Consider the following 15,723-nt stretch of genomic DNA (forward strand, 5'->3'; position numbering starts at 1 on the left):
GCGCCCCCCACACAGAGAGGCCCTTATCCCCCAGCAGCCCCCCACACACAGAGAGCCCCTTGTCCCCCAGCAGCCCCCACTACACAGCCCCTTATCCCCCAGCAGCGCCCCCCACACAGAGAGCCCCTTGTCCCCCAGCAGCCCCCACCCCGCAAGAGAGCCCCTTATCCCCCAGCAGCCCCCCACACACAGAGAGCCCCTTATCCCCCAGCAGCGCCCCCCACACAGAGAGCCCCTTATCCCCCAACAGCCCCCACCCCGCAGAGAGCCCCTTATCCCCCAACAGCCCCCACCACACAGCCCCTTATCCCCCAGCAGCCCCCCCCACACAGAGAGCCCCTTATCCCCCAGCAGCCCCCACCACACAGAGGGTCCCCAGCATCATTACCACCCAGCCCACCACAGCGGGCACCCAGCACTGACCCCTCCCACAAACAGCATAAAGCCTCCTTATCCACAGATAAAGCACTCCGGATTTCCGCACTGAGCGCAGTAACCGCGCTGTGGGCACGAGACGACGTCACTCGGCGCTTTCCTGGGAAATGAGAAAAAGGAGAGTACAGAAGCCGCCCCGGACCAGTATATGGTGGACGGGAGGACACGTCATCACACCCACCAAACATGCCGCCACGCCCACCAAACATGCCGCCACGCCCACCAAACATGCCGCCACGCCCACCAAACATGCCGCCACGCCCACCAAACATGCCGCCACGCCCACAGGTCATTCTGCCCACTGGGATTTAGCCACAACCTTCCTCAAATGGCGAATTGCAGGAAGCAACGGCTAATCAGACCACACCCCTAACACGTGACAGAAATTACGTTATTCCGGGAAGGAGCCCGTCGTGCACCCGCCAATGTCCAACGCTGCACTGTGGTTCCAAGGTAATTAACCATTACACCCCCAGCCGTATACAGATCGGGGGGAGGAGCTGTATACCCTCGGGAGGAGGAAAAAGAGCCGTGTACCGGGGGATGGAAAGCTGTATACCCTGGGGGGGCGACATTGGGGGAGCATCTTACGGAGAAATGGGAGGAACTATATACTGACACATAAGGGCACTAATATATATATATATATATATATATGGCTGTATAAAAGGGGTGGCTGCATATATTCAGTATGTGTGTACACACACATACACACACACATATACATACACACAGCGCCTTGCAAAAGTATTCGCCCCCCCTTGAATTTTTCAACCTTTTCCCACATTTCAGGCTTCAAACATAAACATAAAATGTTAAAGGGAACCTGTCGGCAGAAATGTAGCTTTAAACCTAAAAGTTCCCCCTCTGTAGCTCCTGGGCTGCATTCTAGCAGGTTTCTATAGTTTTTGTGCCCCCTTTTAGACCGAATTAAATACTTTATAAAGTTGTACCTTTTGGTATGCAAATCTTATAAATTCTCCATGGGGGCGGGCTGTCTGGTGTCCGTTACTGTCCCTCCTGACGATTTACGCCGTCCCCCAACGCTCCATTTCATACATCAGAACGCCACTGCACCCTAGGTCCCGCGCATGCGCAGTGCGAGTGTGCACAGTGACCACTGGTGACGTGTGTCGCAGGCACGAGGTTATGGGCGGCGCTGTGATTGCATCAACAATTTTCTCCTTGGTTTTTTTCTAGTCTTGAGGCTGCAATTCACATGCTTCTAATGTTGCATGTTTATTGAACATTTGTCACAGCTCAGTTTTTTGTGTTTTTTGTCTGTTATCTTGCTTTAATGCAAGTTGGGGGTGCAGCCCTCCTGATACTGAGGCTGAACAATTACCAGCTTCTCACTTTTTGCTGTGTATTTAATCTGGGACCCAGCTAACCACTTTACCATTCATATTGAAGTTTTAACATGACACAAGTCAGGTACAGAATATGTTTTTAACTTTAGTAGGTTAGGGACTGTCTCAGATGGGTACACCGTGACGAGGTGAGACAGCTTCTTACCTTTTTGCAAAAATGTATATACTAAGTACCCTGTTTATTAAGCACTTGCAATTTATTTATTTATAGTCAGGGTATTTTTTCTACAATTTTCTCCTTGGTTTTTTTCTAGTCTTGAGGCTGCAATTCACATGCTTGTAATGTTGCATGTTTATTGAACATTTGTCACAGCTCAGTTTTTGGTGTTTTTTGCTTCCCCAGCAAAGTCTATGAGTTTTCATTTTTGCTGTCCCCACACAGCGTTTTTTTTCAGCTGCGTTTTTGTGGTGACCACAAAAACGCAGCATGTCAATTATTCCCGCGTTTTTCACTGCGCTTTTCATCCATTGAGTTCAATGGGATGTTGAAAGACGCAATGAGAAACGCAAATAGCTGCGTTTTGGTGCGTTTCTAAGACCAAAAACGCAGCTATAAGCGCAGGAGGTGGGTAGTAAAGTGACGTGTACAGGAAGAGGATTCCTTCTGTCAGTATAGACAGAAGCATGAATCCTCCCGGTACCGTCACCGCCGCGTCCATCTCCCGTCCTGTGCATGTATGCTGCCGTGCGGCGCCATGTACAGGCAGGAGGTGGAAGCGGCTGCGAAAACAAAAGTTAACAGTAGAATAAAAAAAAAAAAGTTATACTCACCTGTCTGCAGCCTCGCGGTGCCATGCCCGCTCCCAGCTCCTGTCACGGTATCGCCGCTCCCGCTCCGGCTGTGTGCAGTCTCCCCGGGGCAGGACCTTGCTTGCAGGACCTGGCTATGGATCACCTGATGCAGTCACCTGACGCATCAGCTGATCGAGTCTCGGGCTGACGCGGGCGCCCGGCCGGTATCAGCGGATGCGTCAGGAGACTTCATCCCTGATTACCGGCAGCTGCTGCAGCGATCGGACAGGATCAGACTCCCGCCCCATCGCTCCGGGAGCTGCCGGTAATTCAGCACATAAGTGAGTATTATTTTTTTTTTTTTTCTACTGATGCATCAGCTGATCGTATAATCGGCTTTTATACAATCAGCTGATGTGTGATGTGATTCAGGCACTTGATCCTGACACATCATCTGATCACTTTGCCTTCCAGCAAACCGATCAGATGACATTGGATCCTGATTGGACGGCGCGGGACCCTGACCCAGGATTACTGCGGAGGGGGGTTTATTTCAATAAAGATGGAGTCACTAATTGTGTTGTGTTTTATTTCTAATAAAAATATTTTTCTGTGTTGTGTTTTTTTTTTATCTTTACTAGAAATTCATGGTGGCCATGTCTAATATTGGCGTGACACCATGAATTTCGGGCTTAGGACTAGCTGATAATATACAGCTAGCCCTAACTCCATTATTACCTGGCTAGCCACCCGGCATCAGGGCAGCCGGAAGAGTTGGATACAGCGCCAGAAGATGGCGCTTCTATGAAAGCGCCATTTTCTGGGGTGGCTGCGGGACTGCAATTCACAGCGGGGGTGCCCAGAAAGCATGGGCACCCTGCACTGTGGATTCCAATCCCCAGCTGCCTAGTTGTACCCGGCTGGACTCAAAAATGGGGCGAAGCTCACGTCATTTTTTTTTTAAAATTATTTCATGAAATTCATGAAATAATTTAAAAAAAAAGGGCTTCCCTACATTTTTGGTTCCCAGCCGGGTACAAATAGGCAGCTGGGGGTTGGGGGCAGCCCGTACCTGCCTGCTGTACCCGGCTAGCATACAAAAATATGGCGAAGCCCACGTCATTTTTTTTTTTGGGGGGGCAAAGAAATCCTGCATACAGTCCTGGAAGGAGGATGCTGAGCCTTGTAGTTCGACAGCTGCTGTCTGCTCTCCTGCATACACTATTGGATGGAGGATGCTGAGCCTTGTAGTTCGACAGCTGCTGTCTGCTGTCCTGCATACACTATTGGATCGAGGATGCTGAGCCTTGTAGTTCTGCAGCTGTCTGCTCTTCTGCATACACTAGTGGAGAATGAAGAACACATTGAAGAAGGAAATGACATCAGACCTTTTTTTTTTTTGTTCACTGATAAAAAACGCAGTGAGCAAAAACGCAGCAAAACGCAGCAAAAAAACGCACCAAATCGCGGCAAAACGCGTGCGTTTTTTGCCGCGTTTTTTCGACGCAGGTGCGTTTTTGTGCGTTTTTAGCGGCCAAAAACGCACAAAAACGCAGCGTCAAAAAAACGCAGCGTGTGCACATAGCCTACGACTGATTGTTGTCCTATGGACAGACTCTCCACCTCAGCTGAAGATCTCTGCAGTTCATCCAGAGTGATCATGGGCCTCTTGGCTGCATCTCTGATCAGTCTTCTCCTTGTTTGAGATGAAAGTTTGGAAAGACGGCCGGGTCTTGGTAGATTTGCAGTGGTAAGATTCTCCTTCCATTTCAATATGATCGCTTGCACAGTGCTTCTTGGGATGGTTAAAGTTGTGGAAATCTTTTTGTAACCAAATCCGGCTTTAAACTTCTCCACAACAGTATCACGGACCTGCCTGTTGTGTTCCTTGGTCTTCATGATACTCTCTGTGCTTTACACAGAACACTGAGTCTATCACAGAGCAGGGGCATTTATACGGAGACTTGATTACACACAGGGGATTATATTTATCATCAGTCATTTAGGATAACATTGGATCATTCAGAGATCCTCAATAAACTTCTGGAGTGAGTTTGCTGCACTGAAAGTAAAGGGGATGAATAATATTGCAGGCCCCAATTTTCAGTTTATTATTTTTTACAAAAGTTTAAAATAAGCAATAAATTTTGTTCACCTTCACAATTGTGTCCACTTGTTGTTGATTCTTCACCAGAAAATTAACATTAAGCCTGAAATGTGGGAAAAGGTTGAAAAATCCAAGGGGGCCGAATACTTTTGCAAGGCACTGTGTGTGTGTGTGTGTGTGCGTGTCTAATATATATATATATATATCTCATACTAGCTGTAGTAACCGGGCGTTGCCCTGGATATTGACTGTCTCTCTCCCAGCCTCTGTCTGTCTGTATGAGTCTCTCTCTGTATCTGTCTGTCTTGTTTCAGGTCTGTCTCTTTCCCCATCTGTCTTTGTATCTTTCCGTCTCTTTACTTGTCTCTGTCTCTTTCCCTGTCTGTCTCTTTTTCCCCCTCCGTCTCTTTCCCTGTCTGCCTGTCTCTTTCCCTGTCTGCCTGTCTCTTTCCCTGTCTGCCTGTCTCTTTCCCTGTCTGTCTCTTTCCCTGTCTGTCTCTTTCCCTGTCTGTCTCCCCACCGACATCATATTACCTCACACTTAAAGGGGTTATCCGGCTTCTTTGATTTTTTTTTTTATTTCCCTATTGGGCTACATTGGGGCAGGTAAGTAGATAGAGACCACTTACCCGCCCTGCTGTCAGCCCCTCTCACCCGGCTCAGAGTGGTCATGTGACCGCTCCTGCCGCGATTTTGCTTCCTCCGGTCATTTCATGTCAACATGGGCAGGGCCATGTTGACATGCAAATGTGGAACAGCATGTCGCCTCCCTGCTGGGCGGGTACAGTGCGAGGAGTCCCCGCCCCCTTCCCTGCACCCTCCCACACATTCCCCCGCACCTCTTTTACTCTCCAGTAACCTCCCCCTGCACTGCTGTGGGGTCCGTGACCTGGGGGAGGGGCCTGGCGGCTGCCGTGGTGTCAGCGCCAGCATCGGGCCCCCTGCTCAGGATCACACATTCAAATGTACAGGCATCACAGATCACAGATGCCGGTACATTTGAAAGTGCTAATGAGAAGGAGCGCTGCTTCTCATCACTGCCCGCTTTCTGTGCTCTCTTCAGCACAGCGGTGACGTCACTACTGTGCTGATATGTCCAGAGCACAGACAGCTGGCGAACGTGCAGGAGCGGCGGGAACCGAGGACGGGTGAGTATGTACTCCCTACATGTGTTCCCTATGTGTGCGTGTGCAGAGCCATATGTGTGCGTGTGCAGAGCCATATGTGTGCGTGTGCAGAGCCATATGTGTGCGTGTGCAGAGCCATATGTGTGCGTGTGCGGTGCAGAGCCATATGTGTGCAGAGCCATATGTGTGCGTGTGCAGAGCCATATGTGTGCGTGTGCAGAGCCATATGTGTGCGTGTGCAGAGCCATATGTGTGCGTGTGCAGAGCCATATGTGTGCGTGTGCAGAGCCATATGTGTGCGTGTGCAGAGCCATATGTGTGCGTGTGCAGAGCCATATGTGTGCGTGTGCAGAGCCATATGTGTGCGGTACAGAGCCATATGTGTGCGTGTTCGGTGCAGAGCCATGCGTGTGCGGTGCAGAGCCATATGTGTGCAGTGCAGAGCCATATGTGTGCGTGTGCGGTGCAGAGCCATATGTGTGCGTGTGCGGTGCAGAGCCATGCGTGTGCGGTGCAGAGCCATGCGTGTGCGGTGCAGAGCCATATGTGTGCGGTGCAGAGCCATATGTGTGCGGTGCAGAGCCATATGTGTGCGGTGCAGAGCCCGATGTGGGGCTGTTATTTGCAATGCTGTAGTGATACCAGGTCAGGTGCTGGGGAAGAATACTGACAGGGAATGTGTGTGCAGGGGGCTGGCAGGGGGCGAGGCTGGACACTGGGGTGGGGCTGGACACTGGGGTGGGTGGTGACAGCTCTGACTGAGGTTCAGCACAGGAAGTGGTCATGTTTGCTGGAACTGAATGTAAACAAGAAGCTGCAGAGAATAAAGGGATAATTCAAGAGGAACAAAAGTTAGAAAACAAAAAATAACAATGTAGGTGTGATTTATATGACAATACAGCACAGATAAACTCAAAAATTTTTGTTAAGCTAATGTCGGACAACTCCTTTAAGCTTCTTATACTAACAATATCTTTTGTGCCTATAGCAACCAATCACAGCTGCTATTACTAACCTATAGCTCGCAGCTCCATTGACTTTAATGGAGGCAGGTTTTTTGGAGAGTAACTAAAGCGCGGGGTTAAATTTTCCCGTCAAAGCATAGTCTGCGACGCTCCCTGGGTCATATAAGGCATCTGTGCAAAATTTCGTAATTGTAAATGCGACGGTGCGGATTCCTTTAGTGGACACACACACACACACACACACACACACACACACACACACACACACACACACACACACACACACACACACACACACACACTCAGCTTTATATATTAGATATATCTATATATATAATTGCCTTATTCTGTCTGTCTGTCTGTCTTGCTCCAAAATTGTGTCCTTACGGTGACACAAAGCTGATTGGCCGCTGGGCTCACCATGGCCCCGCACGGATTGGCCGCTCGCCCAGGCTCCGCCCCCACTCGGATTGGCCGGCCGCTCGCCCAGGCTCCGCTCCCCACACGGATTGGCCTCTCGCCCCGACACCCTGCACGTATTGGCAACTTGGCCACGCCCCGCCCCCCTCCCGCAATGCACGCTCGCTCTGGCCCCGCCCTCCGCACGCATTTCCCGAACCGACACGGAGCCACGACTCCCAGGTGAGTACTGTACCCCCGGGAGCCCACATCAGCGTACGCCGCCAACCCAGCCGACACATACCCTCGCATTGCTGGGGTTGCCACCATATGCTGGTGTGGGCTCCCGTGCGAGCGGGGGACGGGATACACTGGTAACCATGGTAGGATAGTTACCAGCGCATCAAGGTCCTGCAGCGGCGGAACATACACACACGCACACACATAACAACACACACACACACATCAGATCACACTCGCTCTCACACACCTCACTCACACATCACATCTCATCCACACACTCACAACATCCCGTGATATCGCTTGCTTCTCGGCGGCGATACTGTGCAGTGACCTTCCAGGACCTGCCGGAGGATCACATGGCCAGAAGCATGTTGTATCTCCGGATGTTGTGAGTGTGAGCGCGTATGTGCGATATCGTCAGTGTGTGTGTGAGTGTATGCGATCGGATGTGTGTGAGTGTGTTCTGATGTGTGAGTGTGTGTGAGTGTATGCGATCGGATCTGTGAGTGTCGGCAGAGGAGCACGGCGTGCTGGGGGAGGCTGGGAGGAGAGAGGCTGATCCTGGGGAAGGCTGGGAGGGGGAGGCTGATGCTGGGGGAGGCTGGGAGGAGAGAGGCTGATGCTGGGGTAGGCTGATGCTGGGGTATGCTGATGCTGGGGGAGGCTGGGAGGGGTAGGCTGATGCTGGGGGAGGCTGAGAGGAGAGAGGCTGATGCTGGGGAGGCTGGGAGAAGAGAGGCTGATGCTGGGGGAGGCTGATGCTGGGGGAGGCTGGGAAGAGGGAGGCTGGGAGTAGAGAGGCTGATGCTGGGGGAGGCTGGGAGGGGGAGGCTGATGCTGGGGGAGGCTGGGAGGAGAGAGGCTGATGCTGGAGGAGGCTGGGAGGAAAGAGGCTGATGCTGGGGGAGGCTGGGAGGAAAGAGGCTGATGCTGGGGGAGGCTGGGAGGAGAGAGGCTGATGCTGGGGGAGGCTGGGAGGAGAGAGGCTGATGCTGGGGGACGCTGGGAGGCGAGAGGCTGATGCTGGGGGAGGCTGGGAGGGGGAGGCTGATGCTGGGGGAGGCTGGGAGGAGGGAGGCTTGGAGGGGGGAGGCTGAGAGAAGAGAGGCTGAGGCTGGGAGGAAAGAGGCTGATGCTGGGGACAGAGAGGCTGATGCTGGGAGGAGAGAGGCTGATGCTGGGAGGAGAGAGGCTGATGCTGGGAGGAGAGAGGCTGATGCTGGGAGGAGAGAGGCTGATGCTGGGAGGAGAGAGGCTGATGCTGGGAGGAGAGAGGCTGATGCTGGGGGCAGAGAGGCTGATGCTGGGGGCAGAGAGGCTGATGCTGGTGCAGCATGGGGGATGGAGCACGATGGGGGGTGCGCAGCATGGGGGATGGAGCACGTTTGGGAGTGCGCAGCATGGGGGATGGAGCACGTTTGGGAGTGCGCAGCATGGCGGATGGAGCACGTTTGGGAGTACGCAGCATGGCGGATGGACCACGTTTGGGAGTGCGCAGCATGGCGGATGGACCACGTTTAGGAGTGCGCAGCATGGCGGATGGAGCACGTTTGGGAGTACGCAGCATGGCGGATGGAGCACGTTTGGAAGTGCGCAGCATGTTGGATGGAGCACGTTTGGGAGTGCGCAGCATGGCGGATGGAGCACGTTTGGGAGTGCGCAGCATGGCGGATGGAGCACGTTTGGGAGTGCGCAGCATGGCGGATGGAGCACGTTTGGGAGTGCGCAGCATGGCGGATGGAGCACGTTTGGGAGTGCGCAGCATGGCGGATGGAGCACGTTTGGGAGTGCGCAGCATGGCGGATGGAGCACGTTTGGGAGTGCGCAGCATGGCGGATGGAGCACGTTTGGGAGTGCGCAGCATGGCGGATGGAGCACGTTTGGGAGTGCGCAGCATGGGAGATGGAGCACGATGGGGAATGCGCAGCATAGGGGATGGAGCACGATGGGGAATGCGCAGCATAGGGGATGGAGCACGATGGGGAGTGCGCAGCATGGGGGATGGAGCACGATGGGGGTGTGCAGCATGGGGGATGGAGCACGATGGGAGGTGCACACCTCCCCCCAACACACACACACACACACACACACACACACACACACACACACACACACACACACACACACACACACACACACACACACACACACACACACACACACACACACACACACACACACACATATATATATATATATATATATATATATATATATATATATACACACACACAAACTGGGAACCACAAACACCACCCTACACAGACACCCACACACACAGACAACGCTGCACACACACAACACCCAACACACAAACACCGCGGCATACATAAATATACGCACATGCCGCACAACACACACATTGCACAAAACATACCTCCCCCCAAAACACACCACACAAACCGCGCAACACACACACACACACACAACGCTACAGACACACAGCGCTCCACAAACAACGCAACACACGCAACACACATACAACACCGCTCTCACCCCCCGCCACACCCAGACAACACCCAGAACATGTACAGCGCCCTACACAAACACTTGGTAACTACACAAAACAACATCTATATATATATAACAAAAATCATACATAAACTACACAATACGTAAATTCTAGAATACCCGATGCGTAGAATCGGGCCACCTTCTAGTATATAATATGTGTTACGTCCTGGAGGTGGATTCACGGGACCGTGCACTGGACTCCCCCAGAGAGGCAACCCGGAGCTAACCTCTATACAGGGACTGTCCGATCACCCCACTAGAGGGCCTAGATGCACGGTAGCCGGAAAACTGGAGGTACGGAGTATGAGTCCTTCAGAAGTCTGCACAGGAGATGTCTATAGTCCAAAGGGAACCGTAGGCAGGACGGATAACTGGAACCTGGTTCAGGAGCCAAGTAGGAACAGCAGACGGGATCCGGATCCAGCGAGATGTGCAGGCTGAAGTTACCAGGTGGAACCGGGGACCGGTGACGGGATCAGGCTGACAGATGATGGCGGGATCCACAGCAGACAGTCACCGGGACACTTCCTGGGGAATCAGCAATCTGGACAAGGTCAGGACGGTAGACGGGTTCTGCGGAAGAGACAGTGTTATTTTGGACACAAGGGACAGAGGAACCTGAAAACCTAGCTATGGAAACACGCTGAACAGGCACCGCCCACCTGGAAAGGGAAGCCTTATATACCCTGTACCTGTATCAACGATTTCCTGTTCCCGGGACGCTGGCCCTTTAAGAAGAGGTGAGTGAGACCCGAGTGCCGGAGACCAGTGTAGGAAGCAAGGAGGAAGCTGAAGGAGATGCAGGGGAGCCAGGCAGAGAGTCCTGGGTCGCAGGGAGACGCCAGGACTGGCGGACAGAAGGCACGGAGGACGCACAGGAAGGGGAGTGAGAGGGACCGCCGCAGGCAGGAGGACTGGAGACCGGAGCGGTGAGTGACAGGCGGAGCCGGGACCCCGGGGAGCGTGACATTACCCCCTCCCTCACGCCCCCCTCCCCGCAACCGGGACAAGAAGTCGCGTAGCAGAGGAGCAGCAATGTTCTCCCGGGGTTCCCAGGACCGGTCTTCGGGACCGTAGCCCTCCCAATCAACAAGGAAGAACTGCTTATCCCGCACTCTCTTCATGGCCACTATGTCTCTTACCGCATACAAATCGTCGTCCGCAATAGGAGGAGGAGGAGTACCGGCATCAGAGGAGAAGGGACCAAGGATGACTGGCTTTAGCAAGGATACGTGGAAGGAGTTCGGGATCCGCATCGTGGCTGGTAGCTGCAGTTTGTATGAGACCTCGTTGATCCTTTTGACGACCTTAAAAGGACCGATGTACCGCAGACCCAACTTGTAAGATGGAATCTTCAACCGGACGTATTTGGAGGCAAGCCACACCAAATCCCCAGGACTGAAGCGAGGAGAGTCAAGGCGTCTCTTGTCTGCATGTTTCTTCATCTGGGCGGAAGCCCGTTCAAGGGAGGTTTTGACAGAACTCCATATATTAGAGAAGTCCCTGAACAGGGCATCTGCAGCGGGAACATCAGAAGTGGAGGATACTGGTAATGGGACGGAAGGCTGAAGGCCGTAGACAACATAGAAGGGAGAGCTGGAGGAGGATTCACTGACGTGATGATGGGAGAACTCAGCCCAAGGGAGTAGCCTGGACCTGTCGTCATGATGGATGTTGACGTAGTGTCGAAGGAAGGAAGTCAGGACCTGGTTGACACGTTCGACTTGGCCATTAGACTGGGGATGGTAGGCCGAGGAAAAGTCCAGAGACACTCCCAGATGTTTACAGAGCGCCCTCCAGAAGCGAGTTCCCCTGTCGGACACTATATGCAAAGGAAAGCCGTGCAGCCAGAAGATATGATGAATGAAGGCATGGGCGAGTTCCGGGGCAGAGGGTAGGCCGACCATGGGGACAAAGTGAGCCTTCTTGGAGAATCGGTCCACCATGACCCAAATGACCATATATCCAGAAGATAACGGCAAGTCCGTGATAAATTCCATGGTAATGTGTTACCATGGAACGGAGGGAATCGGTAGAGGCAGGAGACGGCCATAGAGCAGGTGTTTGGGCGTCTTGTTCTGGGCACAGGATGGACCAGGGTGATGGGAGCCACCGGGATAACCTTACTAGGACAGATGATGGACTGGTTCGTCTCTTCCTCTTGCTCCACCAGAACGAAGGACCGGGACAAGGCATCAACCCGCACGTTCTTGTCCGCGGGCCGGAAATGTAGTTGGAAGTCAAACCGGGCAAAGAACAGGGACCAACGGGCTTGTCGCGGGTTCAGCCTTCGAGTGGATCACAGATACTCAAGGTTTTTATGGTCGGTGTAAATGATAACTGGGTATACCGCACCCTCCAACAGGTAACGCCATTCCTCCAAAGGCAGCTTGACTGCCAGCAGCTCTCGATCGCCAATGGTATAGTTGTGTTCGGGTGCAGAGAAGATTTTGGAGAAGAAGCCGCAGGTAACCAACTTTCCGGTGGACGACTTCTGCATGAGTACGGCCCCGGCTCCTGAGAAGGAGGCATCCACCTCCAAGGTGATTGTCGGTTCAACTCAGGTCTGTGGAGAACGGGAGAGGAGGCAAACGCCCGTTTCAGGGAACAGAAAGCGGCGACGGCCTCAGGTGACCAGTCTTTCGGGTTGGCCCCCTTCTTGGTCAAGGCGGAGAGAGGCGCCGTCAGAGCAGAGAAATGAGGGATAAACTGGCGATAATAATTGGCGAAGCCTAGGAAGCGTTGGATGGCTTTTAGTCCGGAGGGAGGAAGCCACTTGAGGATATAAGACACCTTCTCGGGATCCATCTGTAGGCCTGTGTCGGAAATCATATAGCCCAGAACGGGAAGGGACGTCCATTCAAACACACATTTTTCGTACTTTGCGTACAGACTGTTCTCCCTAAGCCTTTGCAGAACGAGTCGTACTTTTTTCTGTGGGTTGGTAAGTCCGGGGAATAGACCAGGATATCGTCCAGATATACGACCACACAGACGTAGAGAAGATCCCTGAAGACGTCGTTCACCAGTTCCTGGAAGGCAGCCGGGGCGTTACAGAGACCAAAGGGCATCACACAGTATTCGTAGTGCCCTTCACGGGTGTTGAATGCCGTCTTCCATTCGTCTCCCGGGCGAATACGGACCAGGTTGTAAGCTCCGCGAAGGTCTAGCTTGGTGAAGATATGGGCCTCCCTAAGCCGATCGAATAGCTCCGGGATCAGAGGTAAAGGATATTTATTTTTTTACTGTGATCTGGTTCAAGCCCCGGTAGTCGATGCAAGGGCGTAAGTCACCTTCTTTCTTCTTGACGAAGAAAAACCCTGCTCCTGCAGGAGACGAGGATCTACTGATGAACCCCCTTGCCAGGTTATCTGCAATGTAGTCTGACATGGCCTGGGTCTCGGCAGGGGACAAGGGATAGATCCGTCCACGGGGAGGAGTAGTGCCCGGCAGCAAGTCGATGGCACAGTCGTAGGGTCGATGTGGCGGTAATACCTCTGCCTCCTTCTTATCGAAAACGTCCACAAAAGACCAATATGCGGTAGGGACTCCGGTGCCGGTGACTGATGGACAGGCCGTACAGACTGTAGACCGTTCTCGTGGCAAGACGGGACCCATCAAGCAATCTCTCCAGAGCGCAACCTGACGACAGGTTTATGTACTCGTAACCAGGGTAGGCCCAGCAGGAGTGAGTGAGCCAGTTTTGGGAGGACCTATAGAGCAATCTTTTCGGTATGCAGAGTGCCAATATGGAGTTCCACGGGTTTGGTAATAAACCACACGGGTTCGGATAGGGGTTTCCCATCCACGGAGGCGATCACAAGGGGTTTTGAAAGGGGGATGACAGGTACCCGGTATTTGTCCACCGTAGCCTGTTGGATGAAATTGCCCGCTGCCCCCGAATCAAGGTATGCCTCTGCCGTGAACCGGTTCTCCTCCGTCGTCACTTGGACGGTTAGCCTAACCGGGTCTGAGAGGGTTCCGGTACCTAGGGTGGCCTCTCCTACCAACCCTAGGCTTTGGAGTTTCCCGGCTTCTCGGGACAGGAATGAAGCAGGTGTGTACCACTTCCACAGTAGAAACACAGACCCTTGGCGAGCCGCTCTGCTCGGTGTTGCTCGGCTTGTCCCAGACGATCTATTTGCATAGGTTCGGGAGTAGAGTTGCCGGATGGCACTGACTGAGGGATGGTGGACCTCTGCGGAGTGGAGGTGTGACGGGTCTGTCGCCTCTCCCGGGATGCTTCCTTGGACCGTTCCTGGAAACGGAGATGTAATGCCTGATAGGAGCTATAGACTCAGACTGGCTGTAAGGGGAATCTAGTGAAAAGCCGCTCACAAAGCAGGACCCCAAGAACTCTGCAACCCTTTAACCCCTGTACAGGGATTTGGAATTACACAGAGCCTCAAAGATCGCTACCTGTGGTAGACTGTAGTCCGTGGTCGTCAGGCAGGGTCAAAATCCAGGAGATGCAAAACAGGAACAGAATCGGCAGGCAAGGGCGTAGTAAGGAGACAAAGCAGGGGTCAAATCCGGAACTGGCAGCAAGGTACAAAAACGACAGGCAGAAGGGTAGTCAAACACAAGCAAGGTCAGCGCACAGGAATCACAATACAAACAGCACATGAGCCAGGAGAACAGAACTATCACTGGCAGTGATCATGTGACAGGAGAGGGAATAATAAGGGTGTGGTGTCTTCCATAGGCTGCAGGTGAATGTTGGCCACTTCAGCCGGGAGACACACGCCACCTACAGTCAGCCAGTGGTACTGCAGGTTCCAGGGAAACCCAGCCTAGTGGATGAGCGGAGCCTGTGCTCCGCAGAGCCACGGGCACCGACTCCTCTCCCATCACCACCACTATCCATGGTGGGAACATGGCGTCGTCTGGCGATCGGAGCAGAAGTCGCAGGAGCGGACTCCGATGGGGACGTGACAGGAGATCAATCCGGGTTGCTAGAGAGACCAGACCATCCAAGGTAGGAGGAACATCACGACCGGCCAATTCATCCTTGATGCGGCCGGAGAGGCCCTCCCAGAAGGCTGCTGTCAATGCCTCGTTGTTCCATCCTAACTCAGAGGCATGCGTGCGGAACCGGATGGCGTAGGGTTCCTTGGCGTAGCCGAAGGAGCGAAGAGGCGGCCGTGGAGGTGTGTCCTGGTTCATCAAAGGTGTTACGGAAGGCCTCAAGGAATCCCCGGATGTCAGTAGTCACCGGATCTTCCTTCACCCACAAGGGATTTATCCAGGCCAAAGCTTCACCCAACCAGAAAGGCCACCTAAGCTTGATCAGAGGCAAAGAGGTATGGAAGCAACTTGAAATGCAGTGAGCATTGATTTAGAAAAACCTCTACAGGTCTTGGGGTCCCCGGCGTACCGGGGCGGAGAAGCTAGGCGAAGTCTCGAGGTTGAAGAGGAAGCCACTACGGAAGCCGCTGCCCTGTTCTGATCCGACAGGGACGTGGCTGTTGCTTGAAGATTGTTCAGACGGGTGTCCACTGATGACATAAAGGCCAGCATGCGAGATTGGGTCTCGCATTGTCGTACCAGCTCTTGTTGTAATCCGGCCAGCTGGGACGCTTGTGCTCCGCGGAATCCATGGCCTGTTCAATGTGTTACGTCCTGGAGGTGGATTCACGGGACCGTGCACCGGACTCCTCCAGAGAGGCAACCCGGAGCTAACCCCTATACAGGGACTGTCCAATCACCCCACCAGAGGGCCTAGATGCACGGTAGCCAGAACACTGGAGGTATGGAGTATGAGTCCTTCAGAAGTCTGCACAGGAGATGTCTATAGTCCAAAGAGAACCGTAGGCAGGACAGATGACTGG

At 53.2% G+C, this 15,723-nt stretch overlaps 1 protein-coding gene across 2 annotated transcripts in view; it reads left to right on the top strand.

The window, feature by feature from the left end:
* The first annotated feature begins 758 nt into the window (after positions 1 to 758).
* LOC142256283 (uncharacterized) overlaps positions 759 to 15,723 on the top strand; it is a 65,512-nt gene continuing 50,547 nt past the window's right edge. The window contains exon 1 of one of the 2 annotated variants that reach the window (XM_075327903.1): positions 759 to 888. The gene's annotated coding sequence lies outside the window, so the exon portion shown is untranslated. The remainder of the gene's footprint in view (positions 889 to 15,723) is intronic. The other variant, XM_075327893.1, reaches the window with a different exon arrangement.

This window comes from Anomaloglossus baeobatrachus, chromosome 1, assembly GCF_048569485.1.
Source record: "Anomaloglossus baeobatrachus isolate aAnoBae1 chromosome 1, aAnoBae1.hap1, whole genome shotgun sequence".
In the NCBI taxonomy this organism is placed as follows: domain Eukaryota; kingdom Metazoa; phylum Chordata; class Amphibia; order Anura; family Aromobatidae; genus Anomaloglossus; species Anomaloglossus baeobatrachus.